Source organism: Triticum aestivum, chromosome 2D (assembly GCF_018294505.1).
Source record: "Triticum aestivum cultivar Chinese Spring chromosome 2D, IWGSC CS RefSeq v2.1, whole genome shotgun sequence".
Lineage (NCBI taxonomy): Eukaryota > Viridiplantae > Streptophyta > Magnoliopsida > Poales > Poaceae > Triticum > Triticum aestivum.
In genome coordinates this window covers 298,966,217-298,977,092 of record NC_057799.1, presented here as the reverse complement: position 1 = coordinate 298,977,092, position 10,876 = coordinate 298,966,217, and positions in this window count along the sequence as shown.

Below are 10,876 nucleotides of genomic sequence, written 5' to 3'. Positions count from 1 at the left end.
GTGACCATTTCCTTTGTAGTAGAATCACCCAGTTTCAGGCTTGGGTCTAGCTTTAGGCTTCTTCACGTGAGTGACAACTTGCTTGCCATTTTTGAAGTTCCCTTTCTTTCCCTTGCCCTTTTTCTTGAAACTAGTGGTCTTGTTAACCATCAACACTTGATGCTATTTCTTGATTTCTACCTTCGCTGATTTCAGCGTCGCGAAGAGCTTGTGAATCGTTTTCATCATCCTTTGCATATTATAGTTCATCACGAAGTTCTAGTAACTTGGTGATAGTGACTAGAGAATTCTGTCAATCACTATATTATCTGGAAGATTAACTCCCACTTGATTCAAGCGATTGTAGTACCCAGACATTCTGAGCACATGCTCACTAGCTGAGCTATTCTCCCCCATCTTGTAGGCAAAGTACTTGTCAGAGGTCTCATACCTCTTAACACGGGCATGAGTCTGAAATATCATTTTCAGCTCTTAGAACATCTCATATGCTCCATGGCGTTCAAAACATTTTTGAAGTCCCGGTTCTAAGCCGTAAAGCATGGTGCACTAAACTATCAAGTAGTCATCATACCGATCTTGTCAAACGTTCATAACGTCTGCATCTCCTCCTGCAATAGGTCTGTCACCTAGCGGTGCATCAAGGACATAATTCTTCTGTGTAGCAATGAGGATAATCCTCAGATCATGGACCCAGTCCGTATCATTGCTACTATCATCTTTCAACTTAGTTTTCTCTAGGAACATATCAAAAATAAGACAGGGGAGCTATATGCGAGCAATTGATCTACAACATAGATATGCAAATACTATCAAGGCTAAGTTCACGATAAATTTAAGTTCAATTAATCATATTACTTAAGAACTCCCACTTAGATAGACATCCCTCTAGTCACCTAAATGATCACGTGATCCAGATCAACTAAACCATGTCCGATCATCACGTGAGATGGAGTAGCTTTCAATGGTGAACATCTCTATGTTGATCATATCTACTATATGATTCACATTCGACCTTTCGGTCTCTGTGTTCCGAGGCCATATCTGCATATGCTAGGCTCGTCAAGTTTAACCCGAGTATTCTGCATGTGCAAAACTGTCTTGCACCCGTTTTATGTGAACGTAGAGCTTATCACACCCGATCATCACGTGGTGTCTCGGCACGACGAACTGTAGCAACGGTGCATACTCAGGGAGAACACTTATACCTTGAAATTTAGTGAGGGATCATCTTATAATGCTACCGCCATACTAAGCAAAATAAGATGCATAAAAGATAAACATCACATGCAATCAAAAAATGTGACATGATATGGCCATCAACATCTTGTGCCTTTGATCTCCATCTCCAAAGCACCATCATGATCTCCATCGTCACCGGCTTGACACCTTGATCTCCATTGTAGCGTCGTTTTTGCCTCGCCAACTATTGCTTCTACGACTATCGCTACCGCTTAGTGATAAAGTAAAACATTTACATGGCGATTGCATTTCATACAATAAAGCGACAACCGTAAGACTCCTGCCAGTTGCCGATAACTTTTACAAAACATGATCATCTCATACAACAATTTATATCTCATCACGTCTTGACCATATCACATCACAACATGCCTTGCAAAAACAAGTTAGACGTCCTCTACTTTGTTGTTGCAAGTTTTACGTGGCTGCTACGGGCTTCAAACAAGAACCGTTCTTACCTACGTATCAAAACCACAATGATTTTTCGTCAAGTGTGCTGTTTTAACCTTCAACAAGGATCGGCCGTAGTCCAACTCGATTCAACTAAAGTGTAACGCCCGGATAATCAAGCTACAGTAATCCCACGCTAATGGTGACACGTCACCACAGTTACTGTTGCTAATCTACCGTTAGGTCCAACCGTTTCAAAATTCAAATTTAAATTAATGTCGACAATAAAAGTTTTTCAAAATTTAAAACAAAAATGTTCGGGAGATGCCAAATAAGGCATAGTTAATTATGGTGTAGTAAACACATTTTTATGAAATGCCTAAATACTTTTAAATGAATTAAAACAGAAAAGAAATAATGAAAGAAAATACAAAGGGGAGAAACAAAAAAAGAAGAAGAAGAGAAAACCCTCCCCCCACTGGGCCGACTGGCCCAGCTGGCCACCAGGCCACCCGACCGGCCCACCCCTGCCTCAACCCTCGGGCCGGCCCATCCCGCGCCCCCACTCCCTTATCCCCCACTCCCCAGTACCCACCGACACTTCCCCACTCCCCCACGAAAATATCCCCCCCTCTCCCCCGATTTGGATCGGGATCGAGGAGACCACCGTGCCTCGCCGTCGCCCGTCGTCGCAGGAGACCACGCCGCCACGCCGGAGCACTCCCCCGCCGGCCTTCTTGCCCCTCCTCCCCTGCGCCGGTCGTCCCCGTCGCTCCTCCCCGCGCTCACTGCCCAGACCCCGCGCCCCCCGTGAGGACCCCCCTCCTTCTCCTCTTCCCCACGCCCCGCCGGTGCGTGCCCGCACGCGCCCGCCGTGGCCGCGTCCGGCCACTGCGCACGCCCCGCCACCGCACCTCCTCCCGCAGCTCCGCCCGGCCTCGCCCCGTTCTGCCCCGTCGCGCACACCCGCCCTGGCCACCGGCCTCGCCTCGCCGCACCCTCTGCGGGCGAGCGCCCGCCCGACGCCCCCGCCGGCGCCGTTCGCCTCCATCGCGCCGCGGCCAGCTCCGCCCTACCCCCTGCTCCCCGTGGCCACGCACTGCGTGCCGAGGCCGCCGCCGCACTTGCCGTCCCGCTCCGCCGCGGCACTCGCCCTGCGCCGCTCCTGGCCCCGCCCCTCACCTCGCTGCCCCCCACTCGGGCCGGCTGCAGCCGCCCTACCATGGCCGCCGGCCAGCCAGCACGCGGCCGGGGCCAGCGCCCCGCCACGGCCGGAGCCCCGTTCGGGCGCCCCGCCCGCTTCGCCCTTTTCCGCTCGGGTTCGCCCGCCCCGTTGCACGCTCGGCCCGTTAGGGGCCCTGGCCCAATGACAGCCGGGGTCCACCCCCCAGAACATTTTAATAAAAAAAGAAATTAATAAATTAATAAAAATAAATAAATAAATAAAGAAAGAAAATAAAAATAAAAATAATAATAAAACAAATAATAAAAATAAATTTAATTAATCAATTAATTAATTAATTAAATTAATTAAGTTAATTAATCCTGTTTAAATTAATCTAATTAGTTAATTAATTTAACTAAACAGTAGTTAATTAGCTAACAGCCCCTGACAGGTGGGACCCACCTGTCAGGTTGACCAGGTCAACGGTCAATGTTGACTGCTGACGTCAGCATGACCTCATGCTGATGTCATAAATCCAAATGTCGAATTAAATTAAATAATTAATTAAATTCCAGAAATTAATAAATTCTTTTGAAAATCATATCTTTTAATCCGTAACCCGGATGGAAATACTTTGTACATGAAAGTTGCTCAGAACGACGAGACGAATCCGGATACGCAGTCCGTTCGTCCACCACACCTCCCTAACCTATCGAACTCGCAACTTTCCCCCTCCGGTCCGTCTGTCCGAAACGCGAAACAGCGGGAATACTTTCCCGAATGTTTCCCCCTTCGCCGGTACCACCTACTGTCGCGTTAGGACACACCTAGCACCGCTCATTGTCATGTCACGCATCGTCATGCTTATGTTTGCATTGTATTTACTGTTTCTTCCCCCCTCTTCTCTCCGGTAGACTACGAGACCGACACTGCTGCTGCCCAGTTCGACTACGGAGTTGACGACCCCTCCTACTTGCCAGAGCAACCAGGCAAGCCCCCCCTTGATCACCAGATATCGCATATTCTTCTCTATACTGCTTGCATTAGAGTAGTGTAGCATGTTACTGCTTTCCGATATCCTATCCTGATGCATAGCCTATCCTTGCTACTACTGTTGTTACCTTTACCTGCAATCCTACATGCTTAGTTTAGGATGCTAGTTTTCCATCAGTGGCCCTACATTCTTGTCCGTCTGCTGTGCTATACTATCGGGCCGTGATCACCTGGGCGGTGATCACGGGTATATACTTATATACTATATACATGACACATGTGATGACTAAAGTCAGGTCGGCTCGTAGGAGTACCCGCAAGTGGATCTTTGTGGCGGAGCGACAGGGCAGGTTGAGACCGCCTAGGTGAGAGGTGGGCCTGGCCCTGGTCGGCGTTCGCGGATACTTAACACGCTTAACGAGATCTTGGTATTTGATCCGAGTCTGGCCATTTGGTCTATACGCACTAACCATCTACGCGGGAGTAGTTATGGGTATCCCGGCGTCGTGGTATCAGCCGAAGCCTTCGTGACATCAGCGACTGAGTGGCGCGCGCCGTGTTGGACCGCTTTGACGTAACCGCCGTGATCGTGTGGGTTGCTAGGTCTGCTCGCGGCCGCGTTCGCAACGTGCAGGTGTGCATAGGGCGATGGGCCCAGACCCCTGCGCGCATAGGGTTAGACCGGCGTGCTGACCTCTCTGTTGTGCTTAGGTGGGGCTGCGACGCGTTGATCTTACGAGGCCGGGCATGACCCAGAAAAGTGTGTCCGGCCAAATGGGATCGACCGTGTTGGGTTATGTGGTGCACCCCTGCAGGGAAGTTTATCTATTCGAATAGCCGTGTCCCTCGGTAAAAGGACGACCCGGAGTTGTACCTTGACCTTATGACAACTAGAACTGGATACTGAATAAAATACACCCTTCCAAGTGCCAGATACAACCCGGTGATCGCTCTCTAACAGGGCGACGAGGAGGGGATCGCCGGGTAGGATTTATGCTATGCGATGCTACGTGGAGGACTTCAATCTACTCTCTTCTACATGCTGCAAGATGGAGATGGCCAGAAGCGTAGTCTTCGACAGGACTAGCTATCCCCCTTTTATTCTGGCATTCTGCAGTTCAGTCCACTGATATGCCCCTTTACACATATACCCTTGCATATGTAGTGTAGCTCCTTGCTTGCGAGTACTTTGGATGAGTACTCACGGTGCCTTTCTCCCTCTTTTCCCCCTTCCTTTCTACCTGGTTGCCGCAACCAGATGCTGGAGCCCAGGAGCCGGACGCCACCGTCGACGACGACTCCTACGACACTGGAGGTGCCTACTACTACGTGCAGGCCGCTGACGACGACCAGGAGTAGTTAGGAGGATCCCAGGCAGGAGGCCTGCGCCTTGTTCGATCTGTATCCCAGTTTGTGTTAGCCTTCTTAAGGCAAACTTGTTTAACTTATGTCTGTACTCAGATATTGTTGCTTCTGCTGACTCGTCTGTGATCGAGCACTTGTATTCGAGCCCTCGAGGCCCCTGGCTTGTATTATGATGCTTGTATGACTTATTTATGTTTTAGAGTTGTGTTGTGATATCTTCCCGTGAGTCCCTGATCTTGGTCGTACACATTTGCGTGCATGATTAGTGTACGGTCAAATCGGGGGCGTCACATAAAGTTGGAGAAACAGACACCCGCCAGCCGCCTGTGTGCGAAGCACGTCGGTAGAACCAGTCTCATGAACGTGGTCATGTAATGTCGGTCCGGGCCGCTTCATCCAACAATACCACTGAATCAAAGTAAGACGTTGGTGGTAAGCAGTATGACTATTATCGCCCACAACTCTTTTTGTTCTACACGTGCATATCATCTACGCATAGACCTGGCTCAGATGCCACTGTTGGGGAACGTAGCATGCAATTTCAAAAAAATTCCTACGATCACGCAAGATCTATCTAGGAGATGCATAGCAACAAGAGGGGAGAGTGTGTCCACGTACCCTCGTAGATCGAAAGCGGAAGCGTTAGGTTAACGCGGTTGATGTAGTTGAACGTCTTCACGATCCAACCAATCCAAGTATCGAACGTACGACACCTCCGTGTTCAGCACACGTGTAGCTCGATGACGTCCCTCGAACTCTTGATCCAGCAGAGGGTCGAGGGAGAGTTTCGTTAGCACGACGGTGTGGTGACGGCGATGGTGATGTGACCCGCGCAGGGCTTCGCCTAAGCACTACGACGCTATGACCGGAGGAGTAAACTATGGAGGGGGGCACCGCACACGGCTAAGAGAATAATTGTTGTGCCTTGGGGTGCCCCCTGCCCCCGTATATAATGGAGGAGGGGAGGAGGCCAGCCACCAGGGGCGCGCCAAGGAGAGGCGAGTCCTACTAGGACTCTAGTCCTAGTAGGATTCGCCCCCCTTTTTTTCCTTTCTACCGGAGGGGGAAAAGTGGAAGGAGAGGGAGTAGGAGAAGGAAAGGGGGGTGGCGCCCCCTTCCCTAGTCCAATTCGGCCTCCTCCCCTGTGGGGGGCGCACCAGCCCCTTGTGGGCTGGTTAGCCTCCCTCCTATGGCCCATATGGCCCATATCTTTCCCCGGGGGGTTTCGGTAACCCCTCCGGTACTCCGGTATGTACCCGATACACTCTGGAACCCTTCCGGTGTCCGAATACTATCTTCCAATATATCAATCTTTACCTCTTGATCATTTTGAGACTCCTCCTCATGTCCGTGATCTCATCTGGGACTCCGAACAAACTTAAGTCACCAAAACACATAACTCATAATACAAATCATCATTGAACGTTAAGCGTGCGGACCCTACGGGTTCGAGAACTATGTAGACATGACCGAGACACATCTCTGTTCAATAACCAATAGCGGAACCTGGAAGCTCATATTGGCTCCTACATATTCTACGAAGATCTTTATCGCTCAAACCGCATAACAACATACGTCATTCCCTTTGTCATCGTATGTTACTTGCCCGAGATTCGATCGTCGGTATAATCATACCTAGTTCAATCTCGTTACCGACAAGTTTCTTTAGTCGTTCCGTAATGCATCATCTCGCAACTAAATCATTATTCACATTGCTTGCAAGGCTTATCATGATGCGCATTACCGAGAGGGCCTAGAGATACCTCTCCGATACTCGGAGTGACAAATCCTAATCTCGATCTATGCCAACCCAACAAACACCTTCAGAGACACCTGTAGATCATCTTTATAATCACCCAGTTATGTTGTGATGTTTGATAGCACACAAGGTGTTCTTCTGGTATTCGGGAGTTGCATAATCTCATAGTCAAAGGAATATGTATAAGTCTTGAAGAAAGCAATAGCAATAAAACTGAACGATCAACATGCTAAGCTAACCGATGGGTCTTGTCCATCACATCATTCTCCTAATGATGTGACCCCGTTTCATCAAATGACAACACATGTCTATGGTCAGGAAACTTAACCATCTTTGATTAACGAGCTAGTCAAGTAGAGGCATACTAGGGACACTTTGTTTTGTCTATGTATTCACACATATATCAGGTTTCCGGTTAATACAATTCTAGCATGAATAATAAACATTTATCATGATATAAGGAATATAAATACCATCTTTATTATTGCCTCTAGGGCATATTTCCTTCAGTGATGACCTTTGTGCCCTAGGCACTGTCTAGAATCTGTCGGTGGTAGGTATGTCATCACTATCCTCAGCATCATCTCTTAGCTTCTCTACAATAGATTATATCTCTGTGACCTTGACATCAAGATTATACATATTTTCCTCAACTATCCGCTCTAGGCTCTCCTGGTTCTTAGCTAAGTTGGCCAGACTTCGCTCAATGCTTAGAGTTGTTTCTAGCAGATATGTCAGTTGGTCTTGCTTTGACTTGAGATTCACTATTGATGCATTTGATGCACTTGCTGCCTTTGCTGCTTTAGCCACTTTTGCCTTCTCTGCCTTTTCTTGGGCCTCAACTGAAGTTGGATGTGAAGCATCCATCACCACTTCATTATCTTCAAATTCTGGCCGAAGAGGAAGGTGCTCTCTATCAAGCAGATATGTGTCTATACCAACCTTGGAGTTGATAAGCATTTGGATGTGTGGTGCAGATCCACATGACCTCTTCTGATCAGCAACAGTCCTTTTGATTGTCTCTACAATCAGGCTCATGACTTTGAATTTTTGTGGGATGTCAAATAAGTGGAGCAGGTTGATGGAGTGGCCACGGATCATCCTTTGATCTCCAAACTTAGGCAACAAGGTATGCCTCAAGATATAGTTTGTGGTGGCCAAACCAACAAGCAGAAAGTAAATGGAGCCAAACTTCTGTGTTTCCAAAGCCTCATCAGAAATGGTCTTGTACATGTGTGCCATTGTGTTGTGATCCATCCTAGGTTTGCCATATACATCAATGTCATTTTCTTCTTGTTCTGGGGCATTGGTAAGAGTATCCCACTCAGAGATTGATGACTAGTATCTAGTACCCTCGGTCATCCACACAATTCTTCCATCTGGGTAAAAGTGTGTTGTGGAATAGAACTGCATCACCATCTCATCACTCCACTTTGTGAGATTTTGTCCAACAAAAGCATCAAGACCTGTCAGCCTGAAGCTGTCATGAACACGGGGGAAGTAATCTTCATTGACATCTATATACTCCCAATCCACCCATTTCATGTTGCTTATGATGGGCTTCTTGTCAAGCAACACTGTCTCACAGAAATCCTGCTGTTCTCTTGTATGGAAACGATAGTCACATGATGTTCTCCTCCTTGCAGAATATGGATCAACTTTCCTCCATTCTCTCAGCCCACTGTCCTTCCTGAGCTTCAGGTTTTCAGCCACTGGATGTCCATCATCATGGTCTGGAATCTTCGGCTTCAATTTCCTGAGCACTTGTGGCTCTTCATCCTCCTGAACCTCTGGCACTGGGGCCTTGTTCTTTTCAGCAGTAGGGATGTTTCTTGTGGATCTATTGGGAGCAGCAACCTTAGTTGTAGGCTTGGGCTTGGACTTGGAGGGTGCACCTGTAGATTTCATGGCATCTGCCATTAGCTTCTGAGACTTGGCAGGGGGTGCAGCTGGTTCCTCTTCCTCCTCATCTTCATCATCCACCATCATGGATGGTTTGCCAATCACTCTGGCAATTGTCTTATTCACTCTCTCTTTCCTCTTCTTCTTCCCATCAGCAGCTTCTTCTTCTTCTCTTGGTTCGAGAGTAAATTCCATAGTCTCTTGTGGAACTGTTGATCTCCTGACCTTAGACATAGGAACTCTCTTTGCAGGGGATTTCTTCTGGAGACCTGGCTTAGTAGCAGCAGCGGCGGCATACTCCTTCTTGAGCACTTTCTTCTTTGTTGAAGTGACCTCTTCTTCAACCACAAAATCCTCATCCTCACTTTCCAAGGTTCTCTTCTTCCTTTTTCTAGTGGCAGCTTTGGGTAGATTGCTTGGAGTGCTTTTGCCGCCCTCATCATAGCTTTCACTAGGGCTTGTGCCCTCCTGAGATTGACCTCTTCCTCTGACTTATTCTGGCTGTCACTTGCACCAGACATCTTGCAGGCAGACCCTGTGAATAGATAGGTATGGGCAGAGTGGATGAGCATCACAAAAAGCAGCTTGTTTTGCAAAAAGTTTGAATGAAAACTTTAGTTTTAGTTTTCTGCAGAAAGCATTTCGAAGCTACCGATATGAAAATCTCGGTGACATCGAAGCATTAACAGAGTCTAAACACACAACATCGGTCAGACCAAGTTGCGGTTCGGTGACTCCGAGATGCTAGGGTTTCATTGAGGTTTTTCTGTCGGTCTCATCGATCAGTACACTTCGGTGGCACCGAGTTGTACTTAGTGCAATGGTCAGGGCCAATCGGTGGGACCGAAAGATTCATTTTGGTCGGTCTGAGATGAGCTTGGGGGAAACCTAACCCTAAATTTTTTCATCGAATCTAATCTAAAGAAGTTTTTCTGTGTATAGAAAGTTCTCATTCGTGGCAAGAAGCTAGGCAATATCTTTGTGCATTGAATCAGAAAGGGGAATGGCACAAAGGTGTCGAACCATACCCTAACTTGGTGACGATTCACTACAGCGACAACGACGGTGAAGATTTCCGTTGACGCTGACGGAGACCTGCTGCGGAGGCGCACATGCGGAGACAGCGGCGATCCGGAGACCAAGGGGGTGGCAGCAATGGGGCGCGAGCTCGAGTGGTTTGAAGAAATTTTCAACCAGATGGGTTCGCAGGATATATACCCATGTGCTGTCGGTGGCACCGAATGGAATGCTTCGGTGGCACCGAGATGCAAAACTACGTGCAGTTAGTGCAACTCGGTTGGACCAAGTCATTCTAATCGGTATCACCGAGATGAAAACCTAGATCAGTATGGTGATTTCGATGGGACCGAAATACACAAGAAGGTTTTGGAAAGCAGCCCTTGACGGATCGGTGACTCTGAGTGCTCCTCACTCGGAGGGTCTGAAAAGACTTGGTCAATTTTTGTGATGTAGCATGAATAGAGTTTGAGATGAGAAAAACATAGATAGCTAGAGAAGGTTCTTAGGCATTCTTGTCCATCCATTTGGCCAGTAAAAGCCAAGACAATCAAAAACAACAAATGGATGTCCTCGAATGAAGAAATTATGCAACCAACATGCTCACACAATAAGATAGCAAGTGAAATATGTGACAAAGCATGCACAAACAATTCTAGCATCTATCAAGCAATGGGTGATGACTAGGTCATCTATATATGAGTATATTGACTGAGGAGTCAAATGAGAACATTTTATCGTAGGTCATACTCATCATTTAAGCACAAGTGGGGTTACCACTTTTACATAAAGCATTGATGTGTTCACACCATTAGAGTTGCTTTAGCTCATTTTTTAGAGCAAGGCTCCCCTAGATGTGATATCCCCCCTAAGAGGGATGAACTAACCTTGGGATTTGTCGATTGTGACTTCATGTCGATAGTGAAGATGTGGATGCTCACTGTTGATGCAGATCTTTTGGAGCAATCCATTGGAGAGTTGCACATTCAATACCTCCATGGGTTAGTCCCACAAGAAACATACAAGGATATCCATAGACATAGAGT